The sequence below is a fragment of the Pinus tabuliformis genome, chromosome J, assembly GCF_031772625.1.
Source record: "Pinus tabuliformis cultivar Carrire ecotype Pingquan chromosome J, CPIR1, whole genome shotgun sequence".
Classification (NCBI taxonomy): Eukaryota; Viridiplantae; Streptophyta; class Pinopsida; order Pinales; family Pinaceae; genus Pinus; species Pinus tabuliformis.
In genome coordinates, this window is record NC_142295.1 from 1,132,955,584 (window position 1) to 1,132,979,298 (window position 23,715).

Here is a 23,715-nt window from a genome sequence, read left to right on the forward strand (position 1 = left end):
TGTGAGGAAGGAGTTTCATTGTCTATCGTTGGCTGGTTACTAGCTGTATTGGAGCTTTCTCCCATTTCCTTTCTGGCATATCCGAGTCCTGCACGATGCAGCATTTCCTTGACTTCGATGGGGTTTATGATGCCTTGGCCTTTGATGTCGAGGCCCTTTCCCTGATACCCCATTTTCTTCAATAGTTTGGATCCAATCCCTGTAGTATGTTTTTCAAAAGCAGTGAATTCATCATCATGAAAATCATATGAAATTGGAGAATCATTTTTTACCTCCGGGTAGCGATGTTGCAGCTTTTCCAAGGCCTCATCCTTGGCTTGCAACTGGCATAGTAATATTTGTTTTTCTTTCCTTGCCTCCTGTAGAATCCCCTTAGCTCAGCATTCTCTACTTGGATGCGGTGGTTGATCTCCTCAAGTTCTTGGAGTCCTGCTGCGGGAAGTGCCCTTTTCGTTATGTCTGTTGAAACCCTTGACTCACTACTGGAATTAGACCCCAAATCTATGGGTTCTTCTGTCGTGATCCCAAGCGCTCCAAACATCATTTGATTTCTGAGATCAACCCCAAGTCAATGGGCCTACCTCGTGCAAACCATGCAGCTGTGACCTTCTCATCTTCCTCTGACTCGGAATCTTGGTTTTGTTGCATGGTGGTGGCGGCCTTCTGCTTCCCCTTTCTATCATTCCTTTCAGGTCTCAGCTCAGGGTGCAACTTCCAACAATTTTCTTTGTCATGCCCCTCTTTCTCACAATGGGTACAAGAGGGCTTTGCTCCCTTCTCTTGGCTGTTGCGGTTCTCTTTGGGTGGTCATCTCGTCCATGTGTTCCCTTGTTTTCCAGATGGATGGCCTTTACACTGGCCGAGTTAATGGTAGTAGGTTCAAACCAGGGAAAATTTTAAGAACCCCCCCTAAATTTATATGTATAATAAATGGGCGAATCTCCATGGTATATAGGAAAAATGGAAGGAAATTTTATCAATAATATAATATGTATATATAATTTTGTGGCGAATCTCTCACCAGGAATGGCAAATATTTTACTCAATTATAAAATCTTGTAAGATCTTGGTGAGTCTTTCACTAAATAATAAAACTTTGTAAGGTCCTAGTGAATCTTAGCATTGTGAACTCTTAGAGAATTTTTTGAAAAAGTATAAAACCATATATGACAAGAGCCACATGGTGGTAATATCACTGTTTTTTTCACATTTCCACGAAATGGAACTTGTTTCTAAAATTATAAAAAAGCCAACCAAGTCCCTTATAATATGTAGGTAAGCTTATAACAGAGTCTGATACATCTACTATGCTTGTCTTCATTCAAGTGTCATAACTGCTATACTTAACACTGTGAATCACAACTCTCTCAGAACTCAATTCTATAGTGTAATTAAAACCTTTGGAAATTGAATCTGACAACTCTATAAAAAGGATTAGTGAAATAGAAGCTTTTGTGAATGAGCCCACTAATTATCACTGCTAAACAATCAATCCAGACTATGAAGTCTTCCATCTTGATCACAATTGTGCTCACGATCAAGGGAGTGCGACCACCTAGCCTGACATAATGGCCATCATAGCTTCCAATAATCAACAACCACCTTGTAAGGACATCCTAGCTCATGTCTCATGAATTTTATTCATCAATCTTAACTAATATAAATCTTATAAAGATAATATTAGAATCCTCTTCGGATTCACTATTAATACAAGGGTAAAGGAAATTTTCTAGCTCAAGGCACTAGCCAATACCAACTTTGGTATTTGTGACCCCTTTGTGGGGATGCACCTACCCTGCCCCGTTGGGTTTCTGCCTTGTAACATAGTTCAAGGATCACAAGACTTTCCAATATTCCTACTCCATTAGACACACTTTATATGCTATACATAGTGAATGGAAAAGAAGCATTATAGAACACACAATTTCACAGAAGGAAGAAAAATCTTAGCCAATTCAATATCAAAATCTTAAGCACTGATTAATAAAGAATAACAAGTAGTGTAATGAATTGTTCCGAGTTATTTATTTACAAGCTGTAAAGAATGTAGTGGAATGGAAAATATTACTTAGGCAACCCTTCAATATTTTCTACTAATATGTCTGTGCATGTACATGTGAAATTAAGAGCATTGTTGAATCCACAGTTTCCTTTTCTCTTGCCTCCATTTTGACAAATCAGTGTGAAATCAGTGTCACTTTGAATCTCCTTTCCTGTGTGGATGTTTTGACAAATCAATTTGAAATCAAAGTCACTTTGAATTTCCTTTCCTGTGAGGGATCACATCCACAGTTGATTAGTAAAATATATTCTAGTATATATTATGTTCAAGAAACTAACTGCAATCTACAGTGGAAACGAGACCTCAATTCTTATTCTGAATTTGAATATCTCAGGACAACATAAGAGATAAAAATTCATATGGCCTTAGTAGCTAGAAAACAATCACTCCATCATTACAAGACCACCTAGATTTTGGCACTTAATCTAAATAATGGCACTAGTTGTAGTGCTTATTTGCATTAACACCATGGAAAAGCAACAACAATGTTTCAAAGCACACCTACTAGAAAAGTTGTAACATTCTGAGAATATTTAGTGATAGCATCTGAACCTCATAGCTATGGTGGGGAAACTAGGGAACCCAAATATTGGAAGATATATCATACCAAATCTGAGAAAAAAATAAAAAAAGGGAAAAAATCAAAATCTATAAATCAAGCAATGAATTGTTTACAAATCAAATACAATTCCTTTAACTAACAGTTAAATTGTGGTGATATATTTAAATATTTAGTAAGAGGGTAACTTAAAACCATGGAATATTACCTTTGTCATTCCTGTCATCCCTCAGTGACTGAGACTAAAAAATCAATAGTTATAAAAATATTGTAAGAAATTATGTGAAATAGTAAAGTGTAACCTCTATTTTCAAGCAACAAAATCAAGACATTGTTACATCAAGAGCCATAATTGATACATAATCAATGAATCAAGTCTTTGTATGGCACAAGCTTGTTTCACAACCTCTATTTTCTCAATAACAAAATCAAGACATTGTATGTGGTTATTGCCAAAAGGAAACTGCGTTCTAATTTGGAAGAGGATCTTATCAAAAGACATGGATTTATTCAAAGCTACAAAGCCTAATGGGTTACTGAAAACTAAGTTGGAATATGGGATCATGATACTTAAATTGAAAAAATATGCTTTCCTTTTAGAAACATTATAGTTATACAATGTTTTTTGAAAGCACTAGAATTTGAAATTGGGCCTTTCTATCAAGACAAATTTTCATTAACAGAATGTACTTTCCTACCTGAAACGTTGTAGATATCCAAGAAAAACTTGAAAAGCATAAGAGAACTTAGCATAATGTACTTTCTTTCTTTCCTTAACATTCTTAAAGAGTTGAGGTTCCCCAAGTCATTAGGTAACTTTCGAAGGAAATGACAGTTAGTAATAGTCCAATTCACAACTGAAGATGTGTCACAAATACGAGGGGGCATTTCCTCCAAATCACAAAAGTGCTCCAGGTTAAAATCTAGCATTATTGGAAGCTTAATGCTCGACTAGTTGTTATTGAACCCATACATTTTTCCATTCTTCACTAAAAGCTTAAAGATAACTTCTCTAAGTTCTACATGACTTTACTATGCTCTTGAAGTGGGGGCACATGCAGGCTCTCCAAGTGAATAGTCTTAAACTAAGTGAAGATAAGGCCGATAGATCATTCAGTGTGGATCTCTTTAACCCATAATTGAATACTATGTCTCTCTTGAACCCATAATTGAATACTATTAGGACTTTCAAATTTTTCATGGAACTCAAAAATGTTGGAAGAAAGTATTTGCTTCCAAAAAGAGTAAAACTAAAGCCTCTACTTGAGGACAATTGATGTCACACCACTAACACTTCTCTATGGAATCTATATAGGTAAACCACAAATGCAGAATTCCATTAGAATATTGTGTTTATTGAATACACAAATGAAATCATTGCATTTCTTTAAAATATCTTTTGAAATCAAAATTACTGAAATTACATATCGATAACCTAGTGGGTGTAGGATAAAATTCACCCGTGTCATTCACAGAAAGCATGAGAAAAAACCTAATACTATATATAAAACCAAGAAAAATTCAAATTCATCACTTCTAGGGACCTCGTAACCACCCTGCCAATACACAAGTATGTTCCTATTTGTAGTTAGAAAAATTACCCAAATTACAATCTGTTTACTCCAGCATATGTTGGAAAGTTATAGAAGGATGACTAGTGCAATCAATCCATTCCTTTTAGTCCTGGATTTGTTTCAGTTTAAAACAGAAGTATACAATATACTTGTCCAATGTCTATGCTTTAACCATTCACCTTAAGATGTTTTTACAATATAATTTCCTAAGTCTATTTAATATCTTCATTATCATAAAAACCAACCTATATCCATCTTAACTCCACATCTACCACTCTTAGGGGGATGAAACCTATTTATCCCTTTGAGCACTTGGTAGACCCAGAATTAAGATGGATCTAAGATGATAGAATTTCCCCTTTAAATAGTCTATTCTCACATGAATACCATGGTATTACCATGGGTCAATACCATGGGTTATCATAAACCTGGAGCTTAAAAATTACTATTAGTAATTTATAAAAATTAATAAAATTAATAGTTGAAGTTTATTTTATTTTTTATTTTAACCAAGCTAAAATGTTTAACATACATTAAATTACAACATCCATTTTTACTCTTGATCCACCAAGCCCCAAGAGGGATCAAATATTTTTTCACTCTATGCTAGTTTGCATATCACGATATTTGATACCTCTCGGGGGTTAGTAGATCCAGAGTAAAGATGGATCTATGCTGGTTTAATTCCCCCATTTAAATAGGCTACATTCTAGGTGAATACCATGGGTCAATACCATGTGCCATTTTTATTTTTATTAATATTAATATTAGGGTTAATAATGTTTTTTTGCATGGTATTAATAACAATCTAGTCCATGGTATTTGTCCCATAGTATTTTTCCCATAGGTTTCACCTAAATATAACGCATTTTTTGAGTGTTCGTAAATATAAGGTGACTTATGGAGTAAATATAAAAAAATGTTTTATTTGTTTACCATACTTCTAGTTTATTTATATTTTTATTAATTTACCATACCTCTTTTACAAATATGGTATTTGGCCCATATGATTCACTTAAATAAAACCTCTTTCTTGAGCCTTCATAAATAGAATGAGGGTTATGGACTAAATATAAAAAGAGGTTTTATTTATTTACCATACGTCTAATTTATTTATACTTTTATTTATTTACCATACCTTTTGAGTAAGTATAAAATGACATTTTATTTATTTACCATACCTCCACTTTACTTATATTTTTATTTGTTTACACCCTTGCATGTTTATAAGGTGACTTATGGAGTAAATATAAAAAATGTTTTATTTATTTACCATACCTCTCATTTATTTATATTTTTATTAATTTACCATACCTCTTTTATAAGTATGGTATTTGGCCCATAGGATTCACTTAAATAAAACCTATTCTTGAAAATGAGCGAATGGAAGGTTGTAACTCCTAGTTTGAAGGGCTAAATTTACCTTTTTAACCCTCCCCCTTAAAATAAGGTGGGCTATTTGAGGTGATTTGTAAAAATGTGCTATGATACAAAATATTTGCCACTAAAAATTTAAAACCCCTTAATTCCCCCAAAGGGCAAACATTCGCCCCTAAAATTTTCTATGGTTCAAACAATAATAATGAGTGTCTAATGTAACTATGTAATGATCCAATATACTTAGTTACTACTTCAGGTGAGTCAAGTGCAATGCCCAAATTAAGTGCTTGTTTTCTAAACTCCTTGGTAAAGCTCTGAACATCCTAACCTCTGCCTTGCCTTAAGTATTTCCAATCCATCAAGGGTTGTTGCTTATAAACCAAGGGATAAAATTGTTCTTTTAATGCAAAAATGAAACTGGGCCATGAGGAAAGAAGATTACCGACACTCTTACTGCTTTGCAATTTTCTCTCCCACCAGACGAGAGTGGTGCCATTCAGTCGAAGAGAGGCTAACTGAATCTTTGCCTCGTCCTCTTCGATTTGCTGAATCCTGCAGTAGATCTCAATCTGTCTAATCCAGTTATTAAGCTTTTCTGCATTACTTTCACCGTTATACATGGGCAGATCAAATTTGACATCTAATTTAAAGAAAGGTTTCTTAGATGCACCCCTTGAATTTCTATGATGATGGTGATGAGAGGAAGAGGAGCTTTCACTCGTGGAAGGAGAAGGAGGGGGTTCTTCTCCACCATTTCCATGCACTAAACCTTGTTCTTCTGCCTTTTTCCCTTCTGCTTTCTCCAGCCTTGAAAGCAATTGACCGACATTTTCTGCCATTGTATAGAAGGTTTTGTGGAAATTGAGCTCCTCTTCATAACGAGCCTCTTCATCTGCCATGCTCCTCCTTCAATGTGCACGCCCCGCTTCGGGATCGAAATACTTTAGTTTCCCTTCGCCTCTTCGAAGCCTATTTCTTGTTAGCATACAAACATGCAATTCACATCTACAAGGACCAGCTCTGATACCACTTGATCCCAAAAATATTTTCCTTGTGATGCATTAAAAAATTACATATTAAGCTTGCATTTAACCATGAAATTACAAATGCATAAAAGAAGAGGAAGAGAAGAATAGCAAGTCATGCATAGAAGACACCAGATTGATATCGAAGTTCGTCCAGGAGGGACTACATCTCCAAGCCCTGCTTGAATTAGTGGGGAGGCCCTGTTTTCATTAGATGGCAGAATAATGAAAATACATCAAAATCAAAATGACACCCTTATACCTCCAAAATTGAAGAGGCCCGAAAATTGCAGAACTCTGATGGAGAAACGGATAGCACTGTTGAGTTCATGGTGTCGACAAATGCTAAAACCATATAAAATTTCTTGAAAACTGACAAAATGAAAATCTGCCCCCTGGAGAAATTGCTCAGATCATGGTTCTGGCCCCCTCTTTACACTGCTCAGGGTTCCACCTGCATAGAAATCCATGCCTACTCCTGCCTTGAACTAGGTGCACGCTCCTCCTCTATGGCATACTGTGCAAAAGGGTTTAATTATAAGTTTCATTGGCGGATTAAACAACAAGTTAGTTTTGGCATAGTGGCAATGTTGGAAAGTTGTTGAGGAGGGGTTGGGGGATCAAATCCCGCCCCTCCCCATTTTAACATGTAATATTAATGCACAGTTTATTTGGGGGTAGGTCTGCCTATTTTGGTGGCCCGCTCCCCCCATTTCCCACTTGGTTTCATTTCATATGGTGAGGTGGAGGGGCAACGGGGTTGAGAGCCCGCGCCCCCCACCATTTTTGAATGTTGTTGTTTAGTGTGAGGGCTCCGGGGGTGGCGGGGTCATGGCCGCCCACCCCTAATTAATAATTTGGTAGTTGAGGGAGGGTTGGTGGCACTCATGGCCCGTCGCCACATAATTAATTTATACGTTGGATTTTTTTTTGGGGGGGGTGGCAGGGTTGGTGGCCCGCCACCCCAAAAATTATATTTTTTTGTTTTTAATAAGGACATGGTTAGTTTTGAAAAATCGAAAAATAGGTCAAAGGAGACAAATTAAATAGGGCACAAATTCGACCAGAATCTGGCCCAGGTTGGCTAGATTTTATCCAAATCGCTACCTTCTTAAGCCTGCCCAGTCACCCAAGTCAACCCTAAACTTTCACTACTCCTAACTTTCGTATACGGACTCAGTTTAACGAACCGTTCGCACCACTGCGATCACAACAATGAGATCTTCAACATGAACCTAGTTCAAGCATAATCCAAGCACTTTTATTTTTTACCCTTCCTGAGCCCTCTTGGACTACTACATGTGTATGGAGCCACTGGGATCATGCGCAATGTTTCCTCGCAGTGTACATGGAAAGTTTCCCCGGACAGGCAAGAAAACTAAAGTGAAAAAATCATCCCTAGGAAGTAGGGATCCATTATTAGTTTCTCGAAGGTGGTACATTATTATTTTTAGAAGTTTCCACTAAGTGTCACTTTTCCTTAATTTCAGGCATGCGCGTCATAAGCCCTCATTTGCTCAAATTGATCTAGGTGGATATTGGTGGCCACCTGCCTATTCCACTTAGACCCACAACACTGTCACTTTCAATTTTTCAGTTTCCTTAATTGTAGCACAGTTTACTATTTTTGGTAGTAATTCGGGTCCTAAACTTCCAGAGCCATTTTGGGGCCCTAAACAACATTTTTATGGAAAACGGAGAGATTGAAAATGCCCTGAATTAGCCTTCCAATTTGCTTGTACCCTTCACTTTGAGATCTTCGAAACGAGGTATTATGATAGCCAAATGGAGATCATATGCCAAAGTTACGACCCCAGGAAGTTGATGTACCAATTTACCCAAATGAGGCCCACAATTTCGGCGCTTCATCTCCTAGGGTTAGTTTTTTGGGTGTTTAGGGTTTTCCATTGTTTCTCAATAATAAATAGGCCTTTGAGCCTCATTGTAACACAATTCACAGGCATGTAGCCACCACATCTCTTCTCAGAGATAAGCTACCATCGCCCGAGCTAGTCTTATTTCCATTCTATTTGTAAGCATATTTCAGTATTTGATATTAATGAAATGAAGTGTTATTTCTACTGCATCTTTGTATTTATGGATCACAAATCTAGTTAATTAACACCTCTAGAGCTCATTTTCACATTCAATCTGGAGCTCTAGCATTCCTAAGGAGGTAAAGGAACCTTTGTTGGAGTTTTCAACGCTTATCTAGGTGAGTTTTTTGTTTTAGCATCTTTTGTCGCTTTTTCTATCGCTTTTTGTCATTTCGCTTGTGTGAGTTTTGTTTTACTTGTTTCTCTTCATGGTTGATGGTGTTTCAAAATATTTTATCTTGTAGAAGTGTTGTTTCAATTTATCATTTGCCTTTCACAAGTGTCACGTCGGTTTCTTTGTTTTTGGACCGATGGTCATCGTTGCGGCAACTCTCCTCACCGATTTGATTATCTTCCCATTCATTCATTTTTTCTCTTGATCTATCATGATTCATTCATAGTTAGTTAGATATACACTCAAGTTCACATGATCACTTAGATCTACTCATTTTTCACACTTCCCTTGGGAATATTTGCACTTGCCTTAGTTGTTATTTCCTTGCCCAGCTAGGCACTGCGCAACCCTAAGGTTCAAGCCAAAAGCTTGGCCTATGGAATTGTGTAGTGTCTAGTACAGGCTGGGTCCAACTATGCACTGTGCAATTCTAGGGGTCAGCATGTCACCTTGGCCACTGAGACTGCGCATTGCAGTCTCTGCCCAAGATAGGACTATGCATTACACAGTCCCAAGCCTCAAGCTTCGTCCTTGGCTGCTGGGACTACACAGTGTGCAATTCCCACAGGAATTCAGTCTCTCTTGCAAATGAAAATTGTGTAATCCTTTCCATCATATGCCTGGTTTGCTTCTTGATCATTCTTTGAAGGTAGATTTGTTGAAGCCAATGTTTGCTTGCCATGAGTCTCCTTTTTGTCCCACAGGTACCACACTTGTGAAGCAATTTATCTCAACAATCATTGTTACCACGACACCAAAGAGAGACGCTTCAATAGGGACCACTGAAAGCATTACTAGGGAAGAATTTGAGAAAAAATAGTAGACTGGTCAGTATATGTGGACACTCAACTATTTATAGAAAAGGAGTCAACACTAACATGGAAAAAATTTAATGAAGTTATTTCAGCAAAGAGCCTTGGGGTAGATCTAGAGGACAATTCTGGAAGCAACAGAGTTGTTGATAGTCTAGAGGGAGAACAAAGCTACAAAGTGAAAGTGGATTCAATCCTTATTCAAGAAGTTGTGTCAGCGGAAGCAAATAGGAAGCAGAGGATACAGAGAGCAGAGTGGAGGAAGAGAGAAAATAGAGCTTTTAGGAAATAGAACTAAGGGCGTAGAAAACAAAACAAGAACTGGAGAAAGAACAAGAACAAACAAGGATAGAATAGGAGGATAAATAGAAGCCAGAAGAATAAGAAAGGCAAGGTGCAATGGCAGAAGAAGAAATTTTGATTCAAGTTCAAGAGCAATAATAGAACCAACTAGTAGCAGAAGGAGAGAGTGAACAGATGCAAGATCAAGAGCTTGCTCAGCAGATTGAAGACTTGATTGAAGTTGCGGACATGGAGTTGGAACTAGAATCATGAATGAAGATGTCGACTTGATACCTAGTGCACCATAGGTCACCATTCAATCTCCACCACCTCTAGCCCTAGAGTTAGCCCCAAGTGAGAAAGGGGACATAGTTCCTCTTAATGATGGCTTGGTAATGGATGTCTACAATCTATCATATAATGAACTTTAGAAGAGGATTTTACAAGCACGAAGAGAGAATTTTCTCGATGATCGTGGATCACTTGCATAGAGAAAGGGTGATAGTGGCAGACACTAGCAGGAATCCAAATTCCATTGCCGAAGCCAACTTGTTCTTCGCAAGTGCAAGGAGATCAAACACTCAGTATTTGATGGCTAAGAGTAAGAAACTCGTACAAAATCTACATGCTTCTTGGCAAGAGATAGAATAGCTCCTCGTAGTAGCACAGAACGTAGTCTCTGCACAAGTCTACTTGGGGGAAATTAGAGCAGTGATACTTGGTGAAGTATCAACACTTGAAGAGACCATGTGGGATCTCTATGAGGAGCTCATGACCATACATAAGGTATTTTTCTGCTTGCATAGCTCACAACAATAGAGTGAGGAACTTGTCAAGACTCTTACGAATGTGCAAACTACCATCATCGTTGTGCAAGAATGGACAATGAGATACAAAGGGGCACCGTTTATTTTGGTAAATAATATGAATTTGCAGGAAGATATGGATAAAGCAAGAGTTTTAACATTGATTCAGAACATCAAGCAACTCGCCTCGTTCATTGTAAACATTCAGGCCTCATATGTACGATTGTACATGAGTTTGGATTTCATGGTGAGAAACCACAAGATCCCATAAGCCATCTCACTCACTGAAGCTAAATGAAAACACCAAGTTAGGAAGGAGATTGAAGAGTACTTGGAGCAGCTGAGACGGGTTTCCACCAAGGAGGATTTAGAGTTGAATAGAAAAAACATGCATAACTACATCGGTGGTCCCATCCAGATGAAAACCATATTGCTCCTGTTTGAGAAAGAAGTTAAGACTGGTTCCAAATCATTGTACCTGGATGCTATGGAGGATAGATTTCGCTTCTAGCCTGACACCATCATGTAGTTTGAGGATGTCATTGCATAGCATCAATAGGAAGTTTTCGAGCTAGAGTGTTCCCAAAATCAAGCATCATAGTGTTTTTTCTTGTTAGGATGTCAAGTTGTCTCTACCCTATTTTGTCCTATATGAGTATGAGTGTAAATTGTAATATTATTTGTAATAATGTTGTAAGTGAAATTCCAAGTGTCAGTATGGTATATGAATAGTTGTTATGTAATGTAATGAGTCATTTTATAAATAAGTTGAAGAGTCATCCCCTCTTGTTATAAATATAACCTTATAACTCATATAAAGGGATTTTGGGGGCCAATATCTTTTCTAGGCATAGGCTTAGAAAGACCTTGGGATTATTGTGAAGAACCTTGGCTTCTCCATAGCATAGAGCGAGTATACTTCTTTGGAAGAGAAGGTGTTCTTAACTGTAATGTTACACTATTGGGGCCAACACGCTTTCATGCATATGTTGTGAATATAGTAGGACTATTCTTTTTGTATTTGCAATGTATGTTATTTAACTTATGCTTATGCTTGTGAAATATTTCGTTTGCATTTGTATGAATATTGTTGGATGTGTGTTGTTGTATTAACTCATCACTTTAACTTGTGGACTATTTTTCATCTTAGCTTGTGATGTCATTCTACTCATGTATTCCTTTCAATCTATGTACTATTATAGGCTTCCAAGGAGAGCACTTCCTTTCCCTTTGTGTGTTGGAACCTTCATGCATCGCACTTAACTCCCCGAAGGGTCACACACATGCTCTCACCCAAAGTTATCATACTTCCCTCTGCACGTTTCTGCAGTCAAGGCACAACATTACAACCACTATTGGGAATCCTAATCCAAACTATGTGAGGTCTAGTTGGGACGTCATATCATGGAGAGCCCCTGAATGTTGGTGGGTCCAACACCTTCAACATTTCTGGGACTGGTAGGAGGACCAGATGACAAGTTGAGCCCTTGAAATCTCTTTTAAATTTATGCACTCATTTAATGACTTCTCCCCAAATCATAACCCTGACATGTTTTTCCATACATGTTTTTCCATACAATGACACCACACACTACTTTGGAAACTGGACACTCACTCAGGAAATAACAGTCAAAGACTTTACTAGAAAAATAATTTTTAAAATAAATAAATAAACTTAGAATTCATTCCACTTAATAAATCAATTGAAAAACTCAAAATATTCAAAAAGAAGATCTACTCATGTACGATGATTCCTGTAATAGGAAAACAAAGTGAGTTCGTTTTTTTTGTTATGAAAATTTTGTTCCTGTACCAGAACAAATCCATTCCTGCCCAGAACACTCTGTTCTTGTACTAGAACACTATGTTCATGTACCAGAATGCTTTGTTCCTGTACCAGAACATATTCATATTCGAAAATCCTTCATTCATAAATCGATGTGCTATAACCAGTAAACAAGAAATTAACAAATGGAGAGAGAAAACCTTAACTTGAACATTAATGCAAAAAATCCCAAATCGAATGCAAACTTGCAGTAAAAAGGCAAACTGCAAACATTTAAGGAAATTCTCATAATTACATAAATTGTTGGGAACAGGTTCCCCCAAGAGCTAGTTTTGGGGTTAAAAGCCCATGTTTTGGGGAAGAAGGCCAAAATTTTGTAATAAATATGTAAAGTCTCTGCATTTTGTGGTCGCGGAGCGTGAAGATGTCAAAGAGTTGTCTGCCCTTGTTTTGTAAAGTCTCATGTCAGCTATAAAGATCTACCCATGGTCTGCGGACCATGGGATTGTATAAAAAGGGAGTCTTAGAAGAGTCTAAGGTTAGTAGGAGAAGAGTTTTGGGGTAAGAAGTTCTAAGTGTTCTCAGGTCTTAGTGTAGGTAGAGGATCTACAGCTAAGTGCGCAGAGGCCTAGGGTGGAAGTCTGCAGCTAAGTGCGTGGACCCCTGCAGCTGTGTGCGCAGGGTGGATAGAGTTTGTATTGAACTTGAGATATCAATAAAGAGAAGTATTATGCAAATCACTGTGTATTTTGTCTCTGTTTAATGCATCTAATTATATTATGATATGATCTGGGTTTACATTATAATGCTTATTTAATGCGCGAATGTATTCGATTATATCTGTTAATTGAACACAAGAAAGAATAAAGGATTACGTGAAGGTAACTATAAATGCATGGTAGATTAGGTAACACTTAAGATAACTTGGGAACTTATACAGTAACGTAGTCACAAGAGGCGTGTAAGTGCCTAGACCTTGGGTTAGGGCTACGTGAAGATCAGTTGGGTACCTTCATGGAGGTACTAAAGGACGGAAGAGAAGGAACATCAATAAGCCCTAAAAGTTTATCGATCTACACGAAGGCATGATTAGAAAGTATAGATCATCGTCACGACCATCTCAGGGTGTGGAAACTTGGTCCCTACATCCCCCCATACTGCTTGGGTGAGACTTTGGTCCGCGCTCCTCTGGTTGATGCCAAAAGGGCTAGTAGTGTAGGGATTTGCTTGGCTGACTAACGATGAACCTGGGTCAGGGCCCATCAAGCCAACAAATGGTTTTATTGCTAGGATCAGGATTTGCATGAGAGATGTGTGATGTCGTATCATTGGAATCCAACTAAGAAAGAAATTGAAACCTAGTTGGATAGAAAGATCCACGAATTCACAGCGCAAGAAAACAAGAATCCACGATTGACGAAAGAACAATGGTTGGACAGATACTTGTACACAGAAATACACGAAATCTTCTTCTGTTCCTTCCCAGTTGAGTTATACAAGTGGATCGTGAAGTTGGCAGATGATCAAGGAAGGTGGAGGCTTGACAAGCCAATTGTTTGGACACTGGAGCTAGTAAGGAGGTTGGAAGCTTCTGAAGATAAGATCGCGCGTGTTGTTGACCATTGGCTTGACCACATCATAGGGGGATTTGTGACTGAGTTTGAGGTTGATACCTCTGTCAGTTACAGCGAGGCAGAGCGTCACTTCTTCAAAGGACCACGAGGTAAGTATTTAAAATCACTAAATACTTGGATTAAGATGCTCTTGTGTGAACAACGGGTTATGCGGTTACCTTGATGTTTGGAGCTACACAAAGCGGAAAACCTTTCAGGGATGGAGGAAGAAAAGGTCCTGAGTATAGCCCACTAATCAGACCTCCTTTAAGTGATGACAAAGGAACATCACATATTTCTCCCCTGAGCGCTAGTCAGTTGATAAGACAAGGGTTCCCGTGAATACCTACACTACCTCCACCCTCATCACATCCATCCACACCACCTCCATCCTCACCTCCACCACTCACCCCATCACCCACACCACTGCCACCTCCACTATTCAATATGGTGAACTCCATAAAACTACCTATATTCAAGGGCATAGGGAATGAGGACCTAGACCAATTTTGGTTCGTCATAAAGGCTGTATGGGAAGCTCAGGGCATCATGGATGATCACATGAAGAAGGCGACATTGGTTAGTGCTTTGCAGGATCGTGCACTAACCTGGTACATCAAGTACTCTAATGACAACCAGGCAGCTATGCTGGCAGAGATCCAAATCATGCTGAATAAAGAATTCAGTAGGCATAAGTCTGAAGCACAGTCGATTGTGGGATTCAAGGAAATCACGATGAAACTAGGTGAGACCCCTTGGGAGTTAGATCAAAGATTGAAGTGTAAAATCCACGAAGCTAATATGAATTTGATGGATGGGCAGCACCGCGAATGGTTCGTGGCTTCACTCCTGCCTCACCTAAGGGTTGCGCTGTCACAACAGAAGATTACGACTTAGGCAGAAGCCTTGGAGATTGCAATGAGACTGCATGAAATGCCGATGCAAGATCCGAATCTGGGGGTTCAGCAGATTCATGCACAGTTGCAAAACCTTTGTCTCGAAATGCAAAGTCTGAAGCAGGATAGAACTACTCGACTAGAGGTGCGCGAAGAGGTTTGGTGCATAAAATGCAAGGGTCAGGGGCATGACAAGGATCACTGCCCAGTGTTCACGAACTATGTGCTATATGTCAGGTAGCAGGGAAACATACGACTGATAATTTCCATTTGCTACAGAAATTTGTACAAACACCGCAACAACTGTTCTATAATTTCTATCAATCAGTAGGCCATGACGAGCGCAATTGCTAAAGTTATGAATTGATGATGGATAGGACACCCGCATACAGAGTGCAGACAGAAACGTGGCCTCCAGACCAAGGGGTTGGGGGAACGCGAGGTGAGTATCAAGGGCGCGGTTGAGGCAGAGGTGGAGGAGGTCCTGGAAGAGACCGAGGAAAGATGATTTTTTACAAATGCGGAGGCCCAGGACACTACACAAGGGACTGACCAAATCCGTTACAATTGTCATGCTGCTACTGTACTTAGTTTGACCATGCACCTAAGGATTGCCCAATATTATTAGCTAAGATTTGTGAAAAGGGGGTGCAACCTCCACAGCCGATGCGGAACCTCCAGATGATGAGGGTTGAGCCTCGCGAGGAAGACCCTAAGGTAAACATTATGCTACGGAGTGGAACCATGACTGGGGAGGATAAAGGGAAGCAGCCTGCAGAAGGTGAATGGGTCCACAAAGCACCAGAAAAGGAGACTGGGTTTGATTTGGAGCATGCAAAAGAAACATTTATGGAAGCAAAGAAAAGCTTTGTTGAGGCCTCTACCTCTGGAAGTCAGGAGAAACCAGTTGAAGAAATGGACCCATCCATGATTACCACGTTCTTGGAGACCTGCATGAAGCTGCTTCATGATAGTAAGGCTGTGAAGGGCCTGTAGGAACTAATCAATCAATGTGCCGGTAAGGATGGTGCTACTGGTGAACTGCGCATGGTCAGGAAGCTTGGAAAGCACAAGGCAAGGACCGAGCAGGAGGTGAGACTCACTGCGCGGATAGGGGAATGCAAGATGGACCAAGTTATCCTGGATTTGGGGTCCAACGCGAATGTTCTGCCAAAACAAACCTGGGAAAGAATGGGGAGACCTGTGCTCCAGTGGTCTCCGATACAGTTAAGAATGGTGAATCAACAGAAAATTATCCCAATGGGGAGGCTGCAAGAGGTCACAATTGAAATTTAGGGCGCAAGTGCACTGGTGGATTTTGAGGTAATAAAGATTGTGGATGATAGAAATCCCTACCCTGTGCTCCTTGGAATCGATTGGGCCACTGACATGAATGGGGTAATCAACCTGAAGAAGTGGAAGATGATATTTGAAAACAAGTCGCTCCACATAGTGGTGCCACTGGATCCCACGGAGGGACTGCACTATACAGAACCAGTCCAAGATTATGAAAGTGATGACGATCTAGACCAAATTTACAAGATAATGGCACGAGACCAGGATTGGGTGAATCCGACAGTGGACAGACGTATTGCATGGGATTGTGAAAGCTCCTGCACGTCAGATTCAGATGAAGAATTGGAGCATTGGCAGAACTGGCTACATGAAGTTTCGACGCTACGTTGTAATATGATGACCAAGTCATTGCGCTGTGTGTCATCTGAAGTCAAGGATCTACCTCATTATGATGGGCTAATTGATGTTGATTGCTTTTTGGATGCATTTGAAAGAGAAGTACTAGAGAAACATTGCTTCCAGGCCTTGGACTGGGTACTGCGCGCTACGCCTGCAAGATGGTGGGGTACACACAAGGATAGTTTTAGTGATTGGTGCGACTATAGGAGGATGATGAGAATACATTTTGGGCAACCAAAAGTGCGGATGACAGATAAGTATGATGGAAGATATGACCCGCGCAATCACCTAGCTAAATGGAATAAGGCTTATGGCACGGAGCCCCAGCCTGAATGGGTGCATCTGTTTTGTCATACCTTGGGCATCATACCAAAGAATTGGTATTTGGAAACCAAGCTATGCCATGGCACTAAGGACTGGGACATCCTATGTCAGGGATTTTTAATGATGTTTAGCTTTGAGAATGTGTTTGATTGTATTGACGCGGTGCTACAGGAGGTTAAAGCAGTGATCTTTAGGATACCACATGATCCTTTGGACCTAATCCAACTTGATTGGACTACCCAGCTGAGCCATGCACTGGAATTCTATAACGTGACTGTTGAAGAAGAAGACGAGGATCCCTGAAAAGTTAATATTCCAGAAACTGAAGGTCACTGCGAGCTTGAAGGTTTGCAGATAGAGGATCCTAACATAATAGCACCACTGTAAACCAGGCAGGTCAACATTGGCACAGAGGTAGAACCAAAATTCACAAAGATTGGGGACTATTGGGATGATGCAACAATAGACAAGGTCACTGAGCTCCTCCGTGAATATCAGGATTTGTTCCCCACAAATTTTTCTGATCTAAAAGGGATAATAGGAGACCTGGGTGTCATGAAGATCACCCTGAAACCGGATGCGAAGCCTATAAAACAAAGACCTTACCGCCTTAATCCTAAGTATAAGGAAAGGGTTCGCACTGAGTTGGATAAGATGCTCGCGGCAGGAATTATTGAACCAATAGAAGAATCTGATTGGGTAAGCCCAATAGTGGTTCAGGAAAAGAAATAGAAAGAAGAAATAAGGATATGCATGGATCTTCAGAAGCTGAATGATGCTTGCATGCATGACCCCTTCCCAACCCCATTCACTGATGAAGTCCTGGATAATGTAGGCGACCAAGAAGCATACTCTTTCACTGATGGGTTCTCTAGGTATCATCAGATCAAAATTGTGCCTGAAGATAGAAGCAAGATGACCTTTGTGACGGAATGGGGATGTTTTCAGTATAATGTAATGCCTTTTGGGCTAAAGAATGCACCAGCAATATTTTCACGCGTAGTCATTGCGGCATTCAAAGACTTCATTCATAAGTTTCTAGAGGTATACTTTGATGATTGGACAGTGTTTGGATTGGTCAAGCGTCATGTGGCAAGTCTGTGCTTAATGTTAGATACATGTCGAAGATACTAAATCATGCTCAATCTGAAGAAGTGTCTGTTTTGTGTCCCTTTTGGGATCCTGCTAGGGCATGTGGTGTGCAGATAGGGATTGATGGTAGACCCTGCGAAGATCGCGGTGATAATCAACTTGGAGGCGCCAAGGAATGTGAAATAGTTGCGCGCAACCCTAGGGCATACTGGATACTATAGGAAGTTCACCAAGAGCTATGCCAATGTCACCGCGCCCATGGAGAAGTTGTTGAAAAAGGATGCTACATTCTGTTGGAGTGATGAATGCCATAAGAGCTTGGACGTGTTGAAAGAGAAAATGGTCATCGCGCCAATCCTAGTCTTTCTGGACTGGAAGAAGGAATTTCATGTGCATGTGGATGCCTCATGTATCATGCTAGGGGCCATACTGACATAGGCGGGTGAGGGGGAATTGGACCATTCTATAGCATTCACGAGCAAAAAGTTTTCAAAGGCTAAGAAGAACTATTCCACTATAGAGCACGAAGAACTAGCCATGGTATACGTGCTCCAAAAGTTCAGGAACTATTTGCTGGGTGGACATTTTAAGATGTATACGGATCATTATGTGTTAAAATACCTAGTTAATAAGCCTGTGTTGGGGGGGAGATCTGCATGTGGTTTTTATTATTCCAAGAGTATGATTTTGAATTTATTGTGAAGCCTAGACGATTGAACGCGGGACCAGATCATCTATCGCGCATCGAAATGGGAGAGGAGCCCACTAATTTGGAGGAAGGACTACCTGATGCACAACTCTTTGCAGTGCATGTCGCGGATAACCACTTTGAATATTTCATACAATTCCTGACAACGGGGACTACTCCAGAAGGGTATACAAGCTAGCAAAAGAAGGAATTAGTGGTGTGCGCAATAGGCTTCATCGTCATTGTAGGACATTTGTACAAAATGGGGTGGGACGAAATATTTCAACGCTATGTACCTGACTTTGAGCGAAGAAGCATCCTCACGGAGGCACATGGAGGAGTTGCAAGAGGACATTATATAGGAAAAGTGACAGCACAGAAGGTTCTACGTGTTGGATTGTGGTGGCCAACTCTGCATAAGGACACGAAAGCATATTGTAGGGCCTGTGATGCATGTCAAAGGGATTAAATATCGTTGATACTGTAGGTGACATTACAACCATTTGAGAAATGGGCGATTGACTTTGTGGGACCAATTCAACCTCCGGGAAAGAAAACAAGTGCGTGGTACATCATCACCGCGACAGAGTACTTGACCAGGTGGGCAAAGGCGCAGCCTTTGAAGGACTGTACCAGCGTGACAGCAGCGAAGTTTCCTTTTGAATACATATTGAAAAGATTTGGCTATCCAAAGATCTTGATGAGCAATCACGGTATGCACTTCCTTAATGAAACAATCAGCGTGTTGACAGAAGAATTTCAAGTGTATCATCAGAAGAGAAAGCCTTATCACCCACAGGCCAATGGGATGGTGGAAGCATTTAATAAAATACTAGAGAATGCACTGACAAAGGTTTGCAATGCTTAGAGAAGTGACTAGGATATGTGCGTACCAGCGGTTCTATGGGCCTACAAAATGAGTTGCAAGAAGTTGACTGGGCAGACGCCTTTCAAACTTGTGTATGGCATAGAGGCTGTGATGCCAATGAATACATTGTAATTAGTCTACGCATAGTGGAACTCATAGGAATGGCAGGCCGTGGAGCCTTGGAAGAGAGGCTCACGTAGCTATCAAAGCTTGAGGAGGACCGATTTCTAGCTGGATTTCATCAACAAGTTCAAAAGGAGCGTGAAAAGGCATGGCATGATCGGCACATTAAACTATGCACCTTCAAGGTAAATGATCTGGTTTTGCTATATGACAACAAGTTTGATAAATTTCTAGGGAAATTTAGGATGCACTGGCTGGGGCCCTATGTCATCAAAGAGATTACTGACAGTGGAGCAGTTCAGTTGGTTAAGTTAAATGGGGAGCCCTTCCCAGGAAAGGTGAATGGTAGCCGATTGAAGCCATACACTAGTGATTCGCATAGGTGACTATATGAAGGAAGCACAGCCTTAACTCTTTAGGTGGCTGAAAGGAGGTGTGGGACTATAAACTACACTGCCCGGGTTGGGGGACTACGCGATGAAGAAACTGTGTGGAATGAGGAAATGTCACAGAGACCACACAAGTGCGTAGACGGCTGCACTACCTGGGATAAAATTGCACAGGTCAGTTGGAAAGTGACTGTTAAAGTCACTCTTCATGATTTGATGATGAAAAAAAGGCCAAATGGATCGAGGGGGCAACATTTAATATGAAATTTATGGGCGAGATCCTTGAAAATTTGCTGCTAATATAGCATTAATGAACCGATTTTGGGGGGAACTGTCCGATTTGAATTCAAAATGGCCTATAAATTACATGTGGCTGCCCAACAAATAACACTTGGCATTTTGAGCATTGAGTTGTTGAGCTCTCAGATGCATATGAACCGTGAATTCTTTGAAGCTCTAATAGCAAGTTCAGTGTTTGAGCAATTACCAAAGGAGACACAAGAACTGTTGAATAACATCATGTCAACACTGGCAGAAACCGTAGATATTGGGGAAGCAATGACAGCTGAAGGGGTTGTGCCAGAGGTTGCTATGGAAGTAGAGGGAACTTCTCTAGAGGTTTTAGAGATACCCAAGTCGCCACAATCGCCTAGACCAAGGCCTACCTAGACCTAGGAAGGCACGAAAGGCAAGAAAGGAAAGCAGGCCGCAACACCACCATTGTGCACATCACCTAGGAGAAACCCACCAAAGGACAAGCCCACTGCTCAAGAAAAGGGACAAATCATTAACCTAGAACCGAAGGAGGAAGAAATTGAGGATATCCTAATGGACGATGAGGATCTTGGGATAGAAACGAAGGACGTTGAAGTTGAGGGGTCTGACCCCATTACTAAATTGCCTGAGTACGTCCCTCCGCACAAGGGCAAGGCCAAGGTGCCTAAGGACATTGACGAGAGCAAGGTCACCTTGTACATGCCTCTACTATCAGACAAGATTATTTTTGAAGGACCGCGCTTGGGGCAGATTCCAATGTTGAAATTGGAGGACTGGGACTTAGCTGACACCGAGCGATTCCCTCACTTGGCGACAAACCAGCTGATGCACCGCATCCTCCATAATACCACTAGGATGACCACGTTGGAACCATGGAAGTGGCTCAAAGACGTGGATAAGGTAGGCCTGCTCAACCTGCTATGGGTGCCACACTACAACCGCACACCTATTACTTTGCTGGTAATCAAGTAGTTGTTGTGCTTGGAACATGATGAGTGTATGTGGCTGGAGGAGCCAATATGCATCACTGATAGACTGATCCACTAAATCATGAGGGTGCCATATTCAGGGGAGAATCTGGCTATGATGTTTGGTGGAAAGGCGGGCGAACTAGCCCTCACGGAGGCCATGAAGAAGAAATTTTGGTCAGTAAAGAAGTAACGTGGCTATGCAATTACAAGTATTTTCAACCCTGTGGTCAAAGTGGCCACACAAATATTGGCAGGGAAGTTCTTGTGGAAGTGTCACTCTGATGAAGTACCAATTCCTATCATAGCTCTAGTGGCCTAATGCGCAGAGGGGGTTTAGTTTAATCGGGCGCACTACCTTTGCGGTGAGTTCCTCGTGAACTACCACAAGGCATAGGATCTCAGCAAGACCTTCCACTATGCGTGGCTCTTATTGTCCATCATGATGGTAGCCTGGGAGCTACCCGAAGACAACAAATTTCCCTCGGTCACGCGGACCTACCTAAGGCCGCGATGGATCAAGGACAATAAGATCTTTTGGATCTTGATGGAGATGAATGTGCACATGGCCATCAACTGCAAGTGCGGTTGTCGCTTACTGTCTTTGATAAATTTCAACCGTATGCAGAATTTAAGGATGATTTCCACCATGTATCCATAAGGGCATGGAAGGACCCCGAGAAGAAGTGGCATGACTTTCCCTACTTGGCAACAAATGATGCGATTCAAGTGGTTATTGACAGCTGGCCGGCAGAATGGCACATTGCCTCAAACTTAAGGGCGGGGTCCAGCAAGACAGTCGAGCAGCAAAAGAAGGATGAAGACAAGCTCAAGATGGAGCAGCTAGCTAAGAAAAAGAGAAAGGAGGCTAAGGATAAGGCTAAGGCAAACCGGCTACCACATAGGAGACAGGCAGGCAGACAGCAGGAGAGGAGTACGGCTCTGACAAAGAAACGTCGCCCTCCTTAGAAGAAGAGGAAGAAGAGGACGATCAGACAAAGCAGGGAGGAGTGGACCTACATATGCCTCCGTTCCGTCTCAAGTGTCCAAGGGGACAAGAAAAAGTAGGGCCGTGGAAGAAGTCCAAGGCCAGCAAGATGTCCATGGACCCAATCACCCTAATAGAGGGGGATCTAAACAACATTGGAGATACAGTGCGGGATGCCACCGTGGAACTGCTACAACAGTTTGAGCAAAAGCAGCAACACGCATTAGGGGCCATTCAAGCGAAGCTGCGAGAGCTGCAGATATAGGCATCATAGACTGGTGTAGCATCCACTAGTTTGGCCATTAGTACTTCAGAAGCCACCGAGATGTTGTGTGCAAAGGACTCTCAAGCCATAGTGCTGCCAGATGGAGCACTGATGACAGAGACCAAAGCTAACACGCCCATTGTTAGCGCACTCAAGGGAGTAGGGCTGAACTTGGCAGTGCTTCCTAGAGAGGCACTCCACTTGCTGCATGACGGGGTGATCCTAAAACTGAGGGCCTGCAAACAGCACACTTTGCAGGTGATCAGCAAACAGAAGATCCACAATACTCATATGGGTGTACAACGAGACTCCACCCTCGCCACCATGATGACACTCATTGACACGAATCAGTGCATGATTAAGGCTATGGAGGAAGCATATCGAATGGTCCTGGAGTTGGCCATTCCTGCAAATGATCTGGTAGATGTGTGTGTTCGCAAACTCGCTACGAGGTTGTGCGACATCCGCATAGAATTGGAAAAGGTTCAGTTGGAGTTGAACCTCCAAATTGTAGAATTATAGTTGAGGGCCTAGCCTTCAACTCTACCGGAAATCAAGGAGTAGCACACGACTACTATAACAGAGGCAATAGCAGCAGTAGAAAGTGTAGTGGTGGACTACACAACGCTTTTTGAATAGTCGTTCAAGGTACTAACCTGCCTCTAAGAAGACCCTACTGTGCAGAGGTTGAAACAGAGGCACGAGAGCTGCAGTAGTGCTACGATGAGGTAAAAGGGACAGTGCGTACTGTTTCCCTCACACAGAGACTCGTGAAGCTACAGGAGGCCAAGGCATTGAAGGAGCAAGTAGATGCAGCTCAGCACAAGGAGGCAATGTTGAAGGTGTGCTTGAAGCCTTGGTTGGATGAGGCCTACTTGATCATGACCTCCATTGAAGGCAAGCTGGCTAGTCTGTAGGAGACTCAGCAGAAGCTTCAGGCTAATAGTGCAGGGCCAGCAACAGAGCAGTTGGT

General features: G+C 41.1%; 1 pseudogene; it reads left to right on the forward strand.

The window, feature by feature from the left end:
- The window catches only part of LOC149231068 (uncharacterized), a 43,387-nt pseudogene extending 20,929 nt beyond the window's left edge, over positions 1-22,458 (forward strand).
- Positions 22,459-23,715: the final 1,257 nt, after the last annotated feature.